The sequence below is a fragment of the Gavialis gangeticus genome, unplaced genomic scaffold, assembly GCF_001723915.1.
Source record: "Gavialis gangeticus isolate Ggan-Ray unplaced genomic scaffold, GavGan_comp1, whole genome shotgun sequence".
In the NCBI taxonomy this organism is placed as follows: Eukaryota; Metazoa; Chordata; order Crocodylia; family Gavialidae; genus Gavialis; species Gavialis gangeticus.
Genome location: NW_017729031.1, coordinates 49,977,087 through 49,993,049, shown reverse-complemented (window position 1 = coordinate 49,993,049; position 15,963 = coordinate 49,977,087).

Genomic DNA, 15,963 nt, shown 5'->3' with positions numbered 1-15,963 from the left:
CCCTGTTCCCCCGAGCGCCGCAAGGAGTGACCAGGAACAATGGTCACAAGCTGGCGGAGGGAAGGTTTAAGTTGGACATCAGGAGGCGCTACTTCACGGTCAGGGCGGCTAGGGTCTGGAACCAGCTTCCAAGTGAGGTGGTGCAGGCTCCCACCCTGGGGGTTTTTAAGAGGAGGTTGGATGAACATCTTGCTGGGGTCGTTTGACCCCAGTGCTCTTCCTGCCATGGCAGGGGGTTGGACTAGATGATCCGCTCAGGTCCCTTCCGACCCTAGAAACTATGAAACTATGAAACCTCATCTTCTTTATGACCTCTAACTCAGAGATTTGTACAACATTTTTCAAAATGCCCTTAGTTACTTGGGTATGTCCTAATTTAACTTCTGTATGAACAATTTACCTTACAATGGTTTCTTCAGAGAGAAATTTATCTTAAAAACTTTCTCTTTTTCAGGGGACTATGGTGAAGTTTCATGGATTTCATTAATATTGAGGTAAGTAATTTTCTCTCCCTTCTTAAAATTACATCTTACTGACAGGTACTTTGTTTCACTTTAACACACAGCTACCTACTATATTTGCCTCCTAACAACTTCTGGTATTGAGTACAGTTAAGTAAAGCACAAATATTTGCCTGTTCTTGTGTGTTGGATGCTTTGTTTTTCTTTTGTAAGCTCTGTGCTGTACTTGGTTGTATATACCCTGGCTCATTATCACCTTGTTACTGACCTCATTGCTTCAGTACAGGGATTAATTTTTCTAGCAGTAAATTTAGAACTGTTAACTAGTCACAGAGACTTCAGTTATTATAGATAGAAATGCTGCAGACTTATTTATATTGCCTCAACCTTCTTGGCTAAATAACTCACTGTTTAAGGCACAGGTGTTAAGCATAGAGCTCATGATCTGGATCCAGCCCACAGAACAGTTCTGTCTAGTCCTCCAGTAGTCTGGCAAGGTACCAGAAGTTGTGGAGTGGGGCTACTGGAGCCTAACAGAATTCAGGCAGTGTGGGTCCCAAAGGACATGAGAGGCTATAGCCATACTTGTTAAACAACAGTGATTTTGTCAAAAGGGAGATAAATGTAACATATATTTTTCATTTGAAATATAAGGTATGCTACCTGAACCATATAAAACTATCTGCAATGTTCTAAGAGCCCAGCCTATTTCCCATCCATTACCCCTTTTAGTATAATTGGTAAATGAACATACCTACAGTACTTCATTTTCTCCAGTGAGTATTACTAATTAAGCACTTCTGAAGAATCTCACATTAAATCTCAATCAATACAGCCCTACAAGTGCAACTTTAAGATCTATCTGTTGCACATGTAACCCATCAGTGAAGAGTGAAGGAGCTGGAGCCAGGATGTAGGAGCTGCATTGTCTATCCTGGAGGAGTCACTGCAGTCCCATGCCACTTGTGAAAGGGCATTAGCTAAGCTGATCTATGTAGCTGTCTCTATCTTGGTTACCTGAACCAACCCATTCAGGCCAACACAGCATGACATACAGGAGATCTTACCATATGAATTAGTTCAAGCAAATGAAGGTCTTTTTTGCAGCCAGGAGTGCCTGTGTAAGCTCTGGGCACCAGACGTCCAGTGTGATTAGGGAAATATCTTTAACTTTTTTTTCTGCAGACACTAAAAATCCAGGAATATAAACAGTTCCTGACACTTTACATTTTATTTAATTTAGTGGATTACTTAGAGAAATTCTCTGTGCTCTGATTTGTTCATGGCATGTAACTGTAATGTATTTAATTATTGGGTGCATACTAATTCAATAAAGCTAGCTGATGAAGACGGATACTTGGACTTAATGAATTAAGCAGAGGTTCATTTTTTTGGTTTCTATCCTTTAAAACCTTGTTTTATTAATGTGAAATAAGCTATCTGCTAAACTACTGCAACGAATAGAAATGTGTAATAAATGGTTAGCATTTGGTTATAATGTAGCTTCTGTATTATAATGAAAGCATCCTTTCATAATAGGCTTCACAGCTTACTCTTATTTTCTTTCAAATCTCTCTTCACTTACTTTAAAAAAGACATGATTTATCAGACTGCCACAGGGATTGTCAGGGAACATTTAAAATTTATGTGCTAAGAATTACACATTGATATTCAAAAATAGCCAACGTATGCAACCACTGTATAGCATGATGCTAAAAGTGTCATCTATAATACAGGAAGCACCATATAATATTTAAATCCAAAGCTGCTGTTAAATATCGAAGACTATTCTGGGCTTTTTATAAAACAATATTCAGACTGAAAACCAAAGTAGCTTAATTGGACAATCATGCAAAATGTAATATGTTAAAAGCCAAAAGAGGTTTAGGAAAACCTAAATTTTAAAAGGGAAATACTAGTTGAGTTATATATAGGTAAATGACATTTAAGGCTATGCATGCAGATTTTTAGATGGGAAAACAGGACACATTTAATTTCTAAGTTAATTAGACTTGTATTTACAGATCTGCAAGCAAGAGCTAATCTCCAAATGTTGTCTTTTATAAAAATTAAACTGTGGCGTTACAGTAGCTGAGAATTGTAACATAAGTTTACTTACCTGTTTAAGAAGTAGGCCTTATCTTGATGGCAGTAAAATTATTGAAATTTGGGAATGATTCACATTGCCATTGCAGAAGGATGAGCTGACTGAATTTTGCAATATAGGGAGAGAGGTTAAGGAGTAAATAATACAAATATCCTAAATGTATTCCGGTGCTCTGTAATAAAGAACAAACAGAAACTAACGAATGACATTCAAAACACAAATATATGAGAGATCCAGTTAGTTGGACTATTCATAGTTTGATATCTATGCTGCCATCTATTGTCATGAAAATTATGTCTATTCACAAAATTTCAGAATGCAGATTTTTTCAAAATAGGCAGTAAACTGAAAAGTATCACTTACTTTCAGTTAAAGTGTAGGTCTAGTGAGTTCATTCAGCACCCAGGGCATGGGGGGCATGGTACGCTGACCATTGGCGGTGGAAAAAAGTCTTAAGCTGCTGGTACTGCTACTACTGTTGTTTAGCTGACACTCCTGCAGAAGCAGTAGTGATAGCAGCTGCCTTCCCTGTGCAGAGAGTTTGGGCAGCAGCAGAGAGAGACTGGGACCCTGTGGCACTTGCTTTCTGGGAACCACCCCTGATTGCTTCTCCCCACTCCAGATATGCTCCTGTACACAGGGCTGTGCTTAGTGTAAGAAAAACTCCCTGGGGTTGGGGGAGGTACCAGTCCAGAAACTCTCCCTCCCCCAGATGCAATGGTGGATGCAGGACTATACTGTCTACCTCTTATAGCTGGACTGCCATGATAAAGATGGGGAGACGGGGAGTGATTCTGTCACGCCCCTGGGGATGGTGCCCTGCTCCCTGCCCACAGTTATAATAGTGAGTTGAAGACCTCTGAATATTTCGTGAGTGGAGCTGGTAGCCATTTTGGAATGTGATGGAAAGAATTGAAGACATAATGTTTCTTCCTTAAAGAAGGCACAATATTTATTTAATCCTACTTTTTGTAAAGATCAGTGATCACCAGCATTGCCTGTATTTATCAAATGGACTAGGATTTGTGTACTCTGGAGGTCCTTGAGAAGAATGGCAGTCATCTTGTCCTTGGACTCCACAGTATAAAGCACCTTGTGTGTGTTCTTTTGTTTTTCAGTGGTTCAGGTTTATTTCCTGAGACATTTCTTTCTAATAATATGAATTTAATGTGGGAACTGTGCTGAATTCTATTTATGATGCATCAGCCTTGCACTTTGTATTTCTGAGAATAACATTTGTAAATGGTGAAAACTCAGTTTTCTTTACCATCATTTGATTTACAAGCTTCTTCAAATTGCATACTGCAGACAGAAAATGTAATGAAACTACAGTCTTAGTGCTTTCAGTCCCACATATTTTATTCTCTGTCAGGACTTTTGGTACATCCTGCTGAAGTGTTATTTTGTAAAATACTTACCAACAATTCATCATGTTGCTTCAATATATAAACATAGAGGTAACATTACATAATTAATTTAAATAATCTTATGCAATATAACTTTATATTTCCGGTTTTGGTATTGTATAACAGAAAATTTGAAAATAGTCCTCAAATACCTGAAGGGAGACTACAAAGAGCAGATGTTGGCAACCTACAGCCCATGGGGTGGATCCAGCCCATGGAGGCTTTTGATCTGGCCTGTGGATGTAGGACTTTGCCAGCAGTCATTTTCCTCATACTAGCATGGGAAAAAGCAGAGGTGGTGGTCCTGTGTGCAGGGAAAAGGGGAAGTGTCAGTTGCTTTCCTGTGCCAGTTGTGGGCACATTCTCTGTGCTGAAATAGGGAAAAGTGGGGGTGGTGGGCACCACGAAAGCACCCACCACTGCTGGTTTTCCTGTGCCTGCCATCTATACCTGCACTAGCACAGGAAAGCACCTGCCACTGGCATTGGAAAAGCAACTACCATCACTGCTTTTGCCCAGTGGGCATAGAGAAGAGTGGCGGGGGCAGGCACTTTCCCCAGGGCAGCAATAAGGAAAAACAGCAGTGTTAGCTGGGTCCTAGTGCCCACCTACTTACCTCCCAGCCCACTTCTAAACAAATCTGGGTCAATTTTGCTTGCAGCCTTTAAAAATTGTTGACCCTCGACAAAGAGGATGGAGATGGTGTTTTTTCTTTGGCCATAGGGGATAGCAATAGACTGGATCAATAGACAGCAATAGTAACAGCAATACACTAAAGCTGCAGCAGAAAAAATTTAGGCTGGAGATTAAGAGGAACTTTCTGAACATGAGGGTGGTGTGGCATTGGAACAAGCTCCCTAGAGAAGTTGTGCAATCTCCATCTCTGAAGGATATCTAGAGCAGGTTAGACAGACACTTGTCTGAGATCGTATAGCCAGGAATAATCCTGTCTTAATCAGGGGATTGGCCTAGATGACGTTGTGAGGTCCCTTTCAGCCCTATATGCCCATGAACCTATGTAAGCAAGGGAAAATTACCATATTTTCTTTCATACAGCATGCCCCAGAATATACTATGCACATTGTTTTTGAAAGCAGAAGGGGGGAAAAAGTAAGTATTTGAATATTAATATCTACAGAGTCAAGCCTGATCATTGTTCTGCTCCCTGTGGAACACTGCAGATCTGGCTTTGAGTTTTACCTGGTAAGTTGCAGAAACTGCTTTTACCATATTTGTCAAATATAATGCCTACTTCGCTTTCCAGCAGATTTTTTTTTAGGAAAGGTATATGTTATATGTGAGAAAATATGGTATTAAACTGGCAATGAATCTAGAAAATTCAACACTTGACTTATGTGTATTTCTAGAGTCTTAATAAAATATCCCCCAAGCTGAAACTACATTATTTTGCTAGTTTTCAGTTACATATATACACAAAAAATACAGATTACCATCTCAATGTAAATATAAACTGTAGGTGATTGTTTGTACTCCTCCCCTCTTATTCATGTGCCAGGGTCACTAATGGCTTACTCAAAGGTAACTTTGTAGCAGGAAATAAATCCATATTCTTTAAAGCAATATTTCTGTTATGAATGTGGCTTTGTTCCATCTGTTTTATCTGCTTAGAGCAATGGTTCCCAGCCATTTTATATTAAAGGCACCCCTTAAAAAAGTGAAATAAGTGTTGGCAGTATATTTTGACTATGGAGAAATAATAAAGAAATTATTTTGCTGCAAAGTACTCAAAGACCACCACAGTAAGTCAGAATATTTTTCGCACCCATTAACTTTTATTTGAACTCTCTGGCCATGTCCAGATAAGCATGGACATTTGGCTCCCCAGGGACAAGTAGTGGCGGTGCAAGGTGCACCACCACTACTTGTCCCCGGGGAATGCCTATGCCACGTGAGCTTTGGCGTGCGACAAGTGGTGGGGTAGGGGAGGCTAGTGCCAGCACTGGGCTGGCCCCAGCAGCCTTTCCTGGGATCCTGTGGGCCTTCTGGGGCTGCAGCAGTGGCGCTTTTACCGTGTGGAGACTGGCCAGCAGCCACAGCATAGCTCTGGGCTGCCTAGCTCCACTTTTGAGCAGTGCATGCTGCCTGTGTGCACACTACTTTACTTTCTTTTTTCCCCCACAGGTTTTTTTTGACCCCTGGATATCTAGGGTCGGGGGGGGGGGGAAAACCAAACAGAGCAGCGCATGCACAAGTAGCACAGAGACCATCTAAATGTGCTATGTGTTTGCGGTGCCACACACCGCACAGCTGCACTCATCTGGATGTGGCCTCTGGGTTTATCTTGTGAATCATGTGTAGGTGCTTGCACACCTAACAGCGCTAAAGTTATGCAGCACTATGGTACCCTTAAAAGAATCCTATAGCACCCCAGGGTGTTGTGGCATTCTGATTGAGACTTACTGCTTCAGCTGAGTCATTGTAGTAGTTCCTTTGGCTCCTTTAGTAGTAAAGTAGTAGCTTCTCTCCTTTAGTTTCAGCTCCTTTAGTTTTAGATCAGACTATTATGCATTACCATAGCTCTTCACAACACTATACAAATATTAACAAATTATCATGATGTTTAATATTGTGAGGAATACTTTGGTTATCTTCAGGCATGAGTTGTCCCATAGTGGCACCACCTTTGTGCTAAGAGACAATCCTGTGCTTACATACTTGGCAGTATTGGAGCAAATATGCTGAGCCCCTTGCAGCATCAAGTACATAATGAGGCAAGAGGCAGCCTCCATGTTCCACAGGGATTTGGGAATCATTTGGCTAATGCTTGCACGTTAAAAATTCAAACAGTTTGGTGACAGTTCTACCAACTACCTGACAACATCTTGTAATGTTCAGACATACAAAAATTAATCCCTGAAAAACATGTTCTGAATTAAAAGGAAATTGCAACCTGACAATCCAGAAAGCTAATGACTCCATATCTAAAAAGAGTAATCTGGTTTTAGCAGGAAGACAATGATGACAAGATATGCCCATTAGCACAATATGAATAATAAAAACATCGCAGATAGCACTTATGTTTATGAAGATGCAGTTGTTCTGTGATGCATCTTGTAGCATGCATATATGATATGCTCTATTGCAGTCATGTACATTTTAATAAAAACATGCTTTTTGCAATGAAAGTCATGCGTAATGTACATTTGTAGTTTACAGTATATAAAACTTGATCATAATTTGCTCAAAAATATATTTTAATAACAGAATTATGAATAACTTTATGAATTATGAACAAATAGAGGGACACTGAGCTAGAAATCATTGAGAGGACCTGCTGTTTCCCCATTGTGATCAGTGGGCTCTTCAAAGAAAATATTTTGCTTCATCTTTGCTAAATTTGCTCTGTAGATGTGGCTTTTGGGAGCCAATGAGGCTATGTTCCTAAGAAACTTAGGGTAGGTCTTTCCTGAGTTTCTAGAAATGACCAGTAATAATGATGGCCCTGCCCACCTGCTCTTGCCTTACATGTACCAGTCCTAGTAATGATAAGGCAGGGAAGTTGCAGAGGGCAACTTCACTCTCCCCTGCTCCCCTGTGTGCTGCTGATCTTGAGGTTTCTGTCTCCAACCTGGTTGAGAAGTGTCAGTAGGGACTGATCTCAGAATGGCTTAGGACAGGGGTTGTCAACTGGGGGTATGCATACCCCTAGGGATTCTTGAGAAGGCTCTCAGCCTAGGAAGTATGCATGGGTGGGGTACACTGATTTGTGTCTGGTCACCTGGGGGTACAATGATCGAAAAAGATTGAAAACCCCTGGCTTAGGAAATAGGAAAATAGAGCTGGAAGGGACCACATGAGGTCATCTAGTCCTTCTCATGAATTTTTTTTTAAGGGATAGAAATTCCATAACTTGTCTAGGTAGCCTGTTCCAACTTTTAACTATCCTTATAGTCAGAAAATTCTCCCTAATTTCCAACTGATATTTCCTCTGCTGCAGTTTGAGGTCATTGTTCCTATTCATATCCTATAGTCACAGAGGAAAAGGCTTATCTCCATCTTTTTTGTAATTGCCCTTCAAATATTTGAAAACTGTTATCAAATCTCTCCTTATTTTTTTCTTTTCCGGAAAAAATAACTAGTTCTTTCAGCCTTTTCTTCTAAGTCATGCTTCCCAGAACTTTTAATCATTTTTGTTGCTCTCTGCGGCACTCCTTCCAATTTATCCATATCTTTCTTGAAGTGTGGGGCCCAGAACTGGACACATTATACCAGGTGAGGCCTTGTCAGTGCTGGACACAACAGAAGAATTGCTTCCTTTCATTTGCAAAGGACATTCCTGTTATTACAACAACCAAGGATGATGGCCTTTTTCTTTTTTTGCAACAAGGACATACTATTGGCTCATATTTGGCCTATGCTCCACTCTGATCCCCAGATCCTTCTCTGTAGTACTTCAGCCTAGCCAATCATTCCCCAGTCTACAGTTGTACATGCAATTATTTCACCCCAAATGCAGAACTTTGCACTTGTCCTTGTTGAATTTCATGTAATTAATTTTGAATTAATTTTTTTCCAGTTTATTGAGGTCATTCTGGATCCTAGGCCTACCCTCCAGAGTGTCTGCAACTCCATCCAGCTTGGTGTCATCCATAAATTTGCTAAGTATATATTCAATACATAAATCAATTATTCAATAAATAATCAGTGATGGATTCACCATCTTATTTATGGATTTGGCATATGCTGTGTGGGAGCTCATGGACAGTGCATGTTTCTTGGGGGCTGTCCCAAAAGAATAAAAGTGTTTACAGACACATGCTCAGGCACTGTGAGTAAATATTTTTAAAATGTAGACACACATGAATACTAATGCCAAGTAGAATTTCAGCACTTCCACAAACCAACATAATTATTTGTTTTATGATGCTTCAGTTGAATCTTTGGGACTAATTTAAAAATTTGTCTGAATTCCTGATTTTGAGCTTCTTATGGCCTGAAAATTTAGTCTCTCCATATCCCAGGATCCCAATGTTGTATAAAGTGTGGAAGTGAAATATATATTATAGACACATTACTTTCACATGATATGCTACACATACACATACACAGATTCCTATTCTCATCTGCCTTGCTACTCATGTACACCTCTACAAAGTTTGTTAATTGGCAACATGAGAGACTGTTACATACCTACTTTTCACTGATGTAAATGACTAGACAGACTATACAACTGGGGACATGTAATCAAAGTTTGTCATGTAGACTATCATCATTTTTTCTTTTAAGTTTTTCATTTTTTTCATTCGGAGTGGGCACAAAAAATAGAATAAGTTCTAATGGTGCTATAATGCCTTGAGGCTTACAGTCTGCAACTCAATGTTTTATTCATAGCGTCCCTCAATTATACTTCTTTATTGATCTTCACAAAATTCCTTCCAATATTGTTCTGAACTAAAACATTGTGGTATGGAAATATTTTCTGGAGATTCAAGATGAGCTTTCTACTCCGAAAATCAGATGCAGGTATGCAGTTCACAGTGTGTATGTTTATGAATAATTTAACACTTTCCCTCTTCTATTTCTGTTTGCAAGGGTTGTTTTCTTTTTGTAGACACAATAATGACCTTGATTTACTTTTTTATGCATTCTCAGTCTAACTTTGAGGCTGTTTTCATGAGTTGACTTAAGCTGAATTATCAACAAAATCGTTTTAAGGAAATAACAGATTCATCACCCTTTGCAATTTGTCCTGCTCTGCTGTCTTCATTTCTATTGCTTTTTCCATTGGCTGAGTCAAATAGTATTTCTTTTTTTTAAATTCTGGAACAAATAATGAGCCAATGCCATCTCATACTACTATACGATTTTTATGCAGGTGCTTAGTGTTCATATGCTTCATTCCTTTGTTCTTTTCTTTCCAGAAGGGCTCAATGAAGTATTTTAGTCAAGTGAATAATCAACCTCCCCTAAATCCAGCAAAATGTAGCTGTCTCACTTATGTTTATTCCTAGGTAAAATCACAACACACAAATATGACCACTTCACTTGACTGCATAGTATACAACACACTATGTTGGTCTCTGAATACTTCTCCTGACGTGGTCTCCTTCCCGACTATAGAAGTTGATCTGTTTCATCTTAATATTATTTATTTCTCAAAAGCTTTCCTTAAATGATGTTCTTGAGAATACTGAAGGACCTTTTTCTTATGTGGTTTTCTACAAACGCATTTTTTCTGCCTATATATATGACTTTTTGCCCTAATTATTTTTTCAGTATGTCCAAGTGATTCTAAGTTTTTCTTGTAGTATTTAGGATGTTTGTTTTCTATTGTGAGTTTCAGTGTGAAACTACAACCTGGTAATAAAGCAAGAAGAATACATAGCTACTTATTGGAATATATTTGAACAAAAAGCAGGATCAGAGTGAAATGCTGCAATGTAACAAGCCTGCTTAAGCTGATAAAGCTTGTAATGTTTCTCAATGAAATTTAGCTAAATATTGAATAAAATTAGCTGGTTTGGCAAGAGAAATAATAGGTTGTTTAGTTTAGTGGAAGTTATAGGACAGTGGAAAAGAGAATATCATTATTAGGAGTATGCTTAGAAATTATCAAAACTTAAGACATTTAAAACCTTAAAGAAGTTTTGGTACAAAGTATATTTAAGAATGGCTGAACTATATCCACACAGATTCACTGGCTCCTGATTTTCTTTAAGGCACTATAGAGCCATGAAAGTTTAATACTAAATTTCTATTTTTTTTTTTAATTAAAAATACCCAGTTCAAAGAATTATCTATTATTCTATTAAAGAAATGCTCATTAATTCCACTGACTTTAACTCTACTGTTAGAACTATGCGTTTCTCTACTGTGAGCTGTCCTAAAAAGCCCACCTCTCACCTATTCATGTCTTCTTTTGTAATGAAACTACTTGAACTTCCATTTCAAGTGAGTTTTAAATCTTCTTTTCAACTTTACCTCTAGTTTTACTGACTGTACTGTAAACAGACCAGATAGCTAATTAAGTTTAATACAATACTTCCATAGGGTTAAGTAACATGAATTGTCTCGATTTCAGTGGGCCTACTTACCCAAATAACTTTCCACCAATCGGTCATAAACTGGCTGTTAATATTATCAGACTCTTTAATGTGACACAACTCCCCCGAAAAAGGCCTGTAACAAAATGGGCAATCAGTTACAAACCAAAATTATCCAGAGTGCTATAGACCTTAACAGCAAAATTGTTAATCCCATTTGACTTAATATGAAGCTCCAGCTTTTGTAAATGTTGCTATAACACAGAGCTCTAAAGCCATGCAGGATATCCAGTGAAAAGCAGTAAACTTATTTCTTAATTTGCATATTTGTGTAGTCCCCAACACCACACCCAGAATAAGGTACTTTTAAATAATACATAAAAAATACTTTATACAGCAGCCACTTTTGCATTGAACAATGCAATAGTCATTTAGGAGATGTTCTGTTAATTTCAATAAACTTTGAATCAGGACCTAACTCTTAATTTCAATATTTTGCTAATCAACCCCCTCTCATGTACATTGCGTGCAAAATACTTCTGCTAACTGAAAAGGAAAAAAAAATAAAACCATGAAATACAATTTTAAAAAAATCATTACAGAGATCAATTCTGGTTGCTAAGAGACTACACTGTAGTTATCTATTGCATCTTTTTAAAAAAAAATCAAGTACTTAAAAGCAAGGAAATGAATTGTTAGATATCTGAGAAAATGTGTATCACGCACATAAACAAACACATTATTCTTATAAATATAAATGCATATTTCATAACAACAGAGACACCATTTGGTTTTACCTTAAATAAGCATACTTTCTTCCCTAGAAAGAACAAAATATAGACACAATTATTTTGAAAAATTACCTATACATTCTAATAATACTAGGCAAGTCCATTAGCCTGTGTGGCCATTTCTCATGGCTTGACCACTGTTGCTACATAGAAAGACACCCATGCTACAGTTGCTTGTCCTCCATCCATCTCAGTGTGTTTATTTATCTATCTGTATCATAGTACCATGTTTCTAGATGGGAGCTCTCTGGTGTAGTGCCTATTTTTGTTCTTCTCATTTATGCAGTGTTTGGGCTCTGAATCCTGACTGGAATCTCTAGGCGCTTCTGCAATGTAAACAGTAACAACATACAATTTGTTACAAATCAACAACATTATGTACTTAAATATTAATACAGGAAGTACACACAGCACTTTTATTAATGTCTGCTATTTTTATTTTAACCTACATCCCTTGCGCAGAAATTTTTTGGTGCTGAGCTAAAAATAACTGTGCATATACAGAATTCTGCAGCTCTGGACTACTGCAATAAAACAGTAGTGTTGGGGTAAAACATTAATTTTCTTTTACTTGATAAGAATATATTGCTTTAGTAGAGGTAAGTGGTCCTGTGAAAATTGCATCTAATTATGCTCCTTCCCTTACTACCATGTAAGCAAATGAAAAATTCAGAAGAGAAACTTGGACTGATCCTGTTCAGAGACAAAAAATCTCGGCCTGTGCAAAGCAGCTAATATCAGATTCGGCTGATTGGGGGGGGCAGTGTTACTTGCTCAGCCAAGCCTACTTCAGTGCTGTCTTTCTTCTTAGCTTCATCTTTCTGGTAGCTTTGACTTCTTCCACAGTGAGCCAGTCACCCCTGTCAGCTGGCCCAGAGCTCCTAGGCACCTAGGCACTATCACCCTCTAACCCCCTGCAGCTGGGCTCCAGTCCCTGGGCCACGCACCTTGTTATACCCTCATTATTAAAAATTGAAACCTTCCTCCCCACCAAGTTTAAATTGTTCCAAATTTAGCTCACCTTGACTTAGTCCTTTTATGCCTGTTTGCTAAGCAGAGAGTCCAGTAGCATCATTGTGTAAGCACTTATAGATGGTGATCAAGTCACCTCTTAACCTTTTCTTTGATAATCTAAGTAGTGTGAACTTCACAGAGATATCATTCTAGGCATGCTTTGTAAACATCAAATGATTCTCTAGCTCTTTCCGAGACCAACTGTCCATTTTTCCAACATCATTTTTAAAATGTGAAAACCAAAACTGGATATAGTGGTTGTTCTTATATTCTTTGTACTGGGATATATGATCTTATATTGGCTGAATATAAATGTATGATATCTGATTGTGCACATTTAGTAATGCATATTACTCTGCACGGGTGATATGTCCTCTTTTGTTTACCATTCTGCAAGAAGCAGGATTTTTTTAGGGTGACACCTTTTATTGGACCAACTGCATAGTTGGGATAGAGTTAGACAAGCTTTCAAATGCAAGGCATTCTTCATCAGGTCATAATTTCTGGACCATCATGGCTGCAAAGTCAATCTTAGACTCTCCAGTCTACTAATCTTTGTTAGTAATAACAATATTTTTTTAATTTGCTTCCAATATTTTGATAAAGTTATTGAATAGAGTTGGGTTGAGAACTACTCTGATCTGTAGATAAATCACAACTGAAACCTGTAAATGTTTAGTCAATGGAATACTGAAGTTTTTTATAGCTCTGCTTTTTTAAAGCAGAATATCTAGTGATCTGTAAATAGCCTTGAGAAGGGATGAAATGCTAAATCCATTTGGGAGCTTAAACAAAATTTTATAAGGGGGGAAAAATCATAGAGCTGTATATGCTAAGCTATATCTTAAATCATTGTTTAATAGCAGAACTGCAAACTATTACTAAAAACAAAATTCTTTACTTTGAGTAGTACAGCTTTTAAAATGGCCCAGAGAGACCCATTTCACTATAATCCAAGCTTTTTCTTATTGTCTTCACAACAAAAAATTCAGAATGAAATATTTAGCTGTTTTCCATTTTTGTATGATAGCTAGTTCTTCAGGTTACACACACCCCTCTATCATTTGCTGTCTGTCACATTTAATTTTGTTTTATTAAGTGACAATCTTAGATTATTAAATTGATTTCCCAGCTCTAAGACAAATCTATTTTTTATGTTGTTAGATGTGATTTTTATCTCTTAACATGAAAATGAAACTGTGCTGGTTGTTTATTTAGGCTATGGACAGAAGTTACACGCAACCCGGTTTAAGTGATCAGAAATTGGTTTAAACCTGTAACAGAACATAAGTTCAGTACACATAAACCAGTTTCAAAATGGCCAAAACTGGTTTAAGATAAACCTGGTTTCATGTAGTATTAGACTTTCCAAAACATAACCTTTCTTTAGATTGGATCCCATTCCATATCATGCAAGAATACTATTTGGGGCATCCTGTGATACTTGCAGGGCTTGTATCAAAGACGGAAAAATAAAGTACTCTTTTGCTGGCCTGCTGACTGTTTCTTATGTTTGCCTGTCTTAGAATAAATTGTGTAATTGCCCCAGGACTCGCGTTAAAATTTGATGTATCACCAGTGAGCACCATTTTAAAAGGCGTAAGAAAACAGAGTTTACAGCTTGTAGGATTTTTATGGAGAGAGTTTTATTTAAAGGTTCTATATCATGGATTAATTTTAATAGTAGAGTTATCTCTTTCAGTGTAAGCATTGGTTCCCTTTTTCCTTCCCCCCATTTTTAGACATCAATTCAACATGTACCTTTACCATGCAAATTTTTTGTTTCAAAATGCAAATGAATTGCAAAGATAAAATATTTTATGTAGACTATTTTCAGCAGTCCATAATGCAGTAACATAACACATCAATCATACACTAGTTCTTTGTGTTCACAGGAATGCAGATGAAACCATGGAATTATTTTATTTTGGGCTACCACATACTCTGGCTTTTAAACTATTTTTTGAAGTGCAGTTATTTGTCTTTCTGGCTGTGGAGATTCAAGCGTCTTAGCGGAGAGGATATACTGTTAGCACCAAATATTAATAGTGATCTAAATATTTTTCAGCTGGTCTTGTCACTAATATAAAAAGAACATCACTTTTAAAAAATGTTTGGGAAACTATGTTCAGCATCAGGGAGTATGCTGTTTTAATTGATAATTAAACTTATTTTTAATGATTTGCAGAATTTATTCTTTTAGGGCACTTTTACATGTGCTTTGGGATGCAGCACTGGGCACGTTAGTTAGTGAGCTATGGTAATTCAAAGTGTCTGCACCACACATGTATCAGGATCCCCAGGCTGAAAAAATGGTGGTGGCGCGCTTTGAACTAAACCTCATCGAACGTGTTCTATTTCAAAGCACCCCGCTGCCATTTTTTTAGCATGGGGATGCTGATACATGTGATATGGAAGGCTGCCAGAGTGTGTCAATTTCCATTCTCCAACAGACTCGTTTAATCAAGTCTGCTTCGTGCTGGCTTCCCAGCTCATTGGAGCAAGCTGTAGGAGCCCTTAAGCTCTGTAGTTTCAGCTATTAAGGTTGCAAACTGAAATCACACCAGGTCAGGTGTGATATTATTATATTAGTGGGACAGTTTGAAGCCAGGTTATCATGTACAACTGCTTGTCATATTCATAGACACATGAATGGAATAAAAACAAAATCTGACTTGGCTGAGAATCAGAATTTGAATTAGGTATTTAAAGGGAAACAGATGACTCGTGTGACCTTCTCTTCTGATACTTTCACAAATCTGATCCCGTGCACAACCTGCCCCTCACTCTGTGCTGCATGCTCCTAAATTCCCAACTCTGCTGTTTTTCTGAGGCAACTGGAAAAGGAAATTAGGAAATCTATATGTTCTTACAAGATCTTTACAGGCAGCAGGGGGACCATGCTGATATGTGCTTTGCATAATGTGATGTGATTTCATAGACATTACGGCTGGAAGGGACCTCGGAAGATCATCGAGCCCAGCCCCCTACCCAAAGGGCAGGAAGTCAACTGGGGTCATAGGATCCCAGCAAGATAAGCATCCAATTTGCTCTTGAAGGTGTTCAATGTAGGTGCTTGAACCACCTCCGATGGCAGGCTGTTCCAGACCTTGGGGGCTCAGACAGTAAAGAAATTCTTCCTTATGTCCAGCCTGAAATGGTCTTGCAGTAGTTTATGAC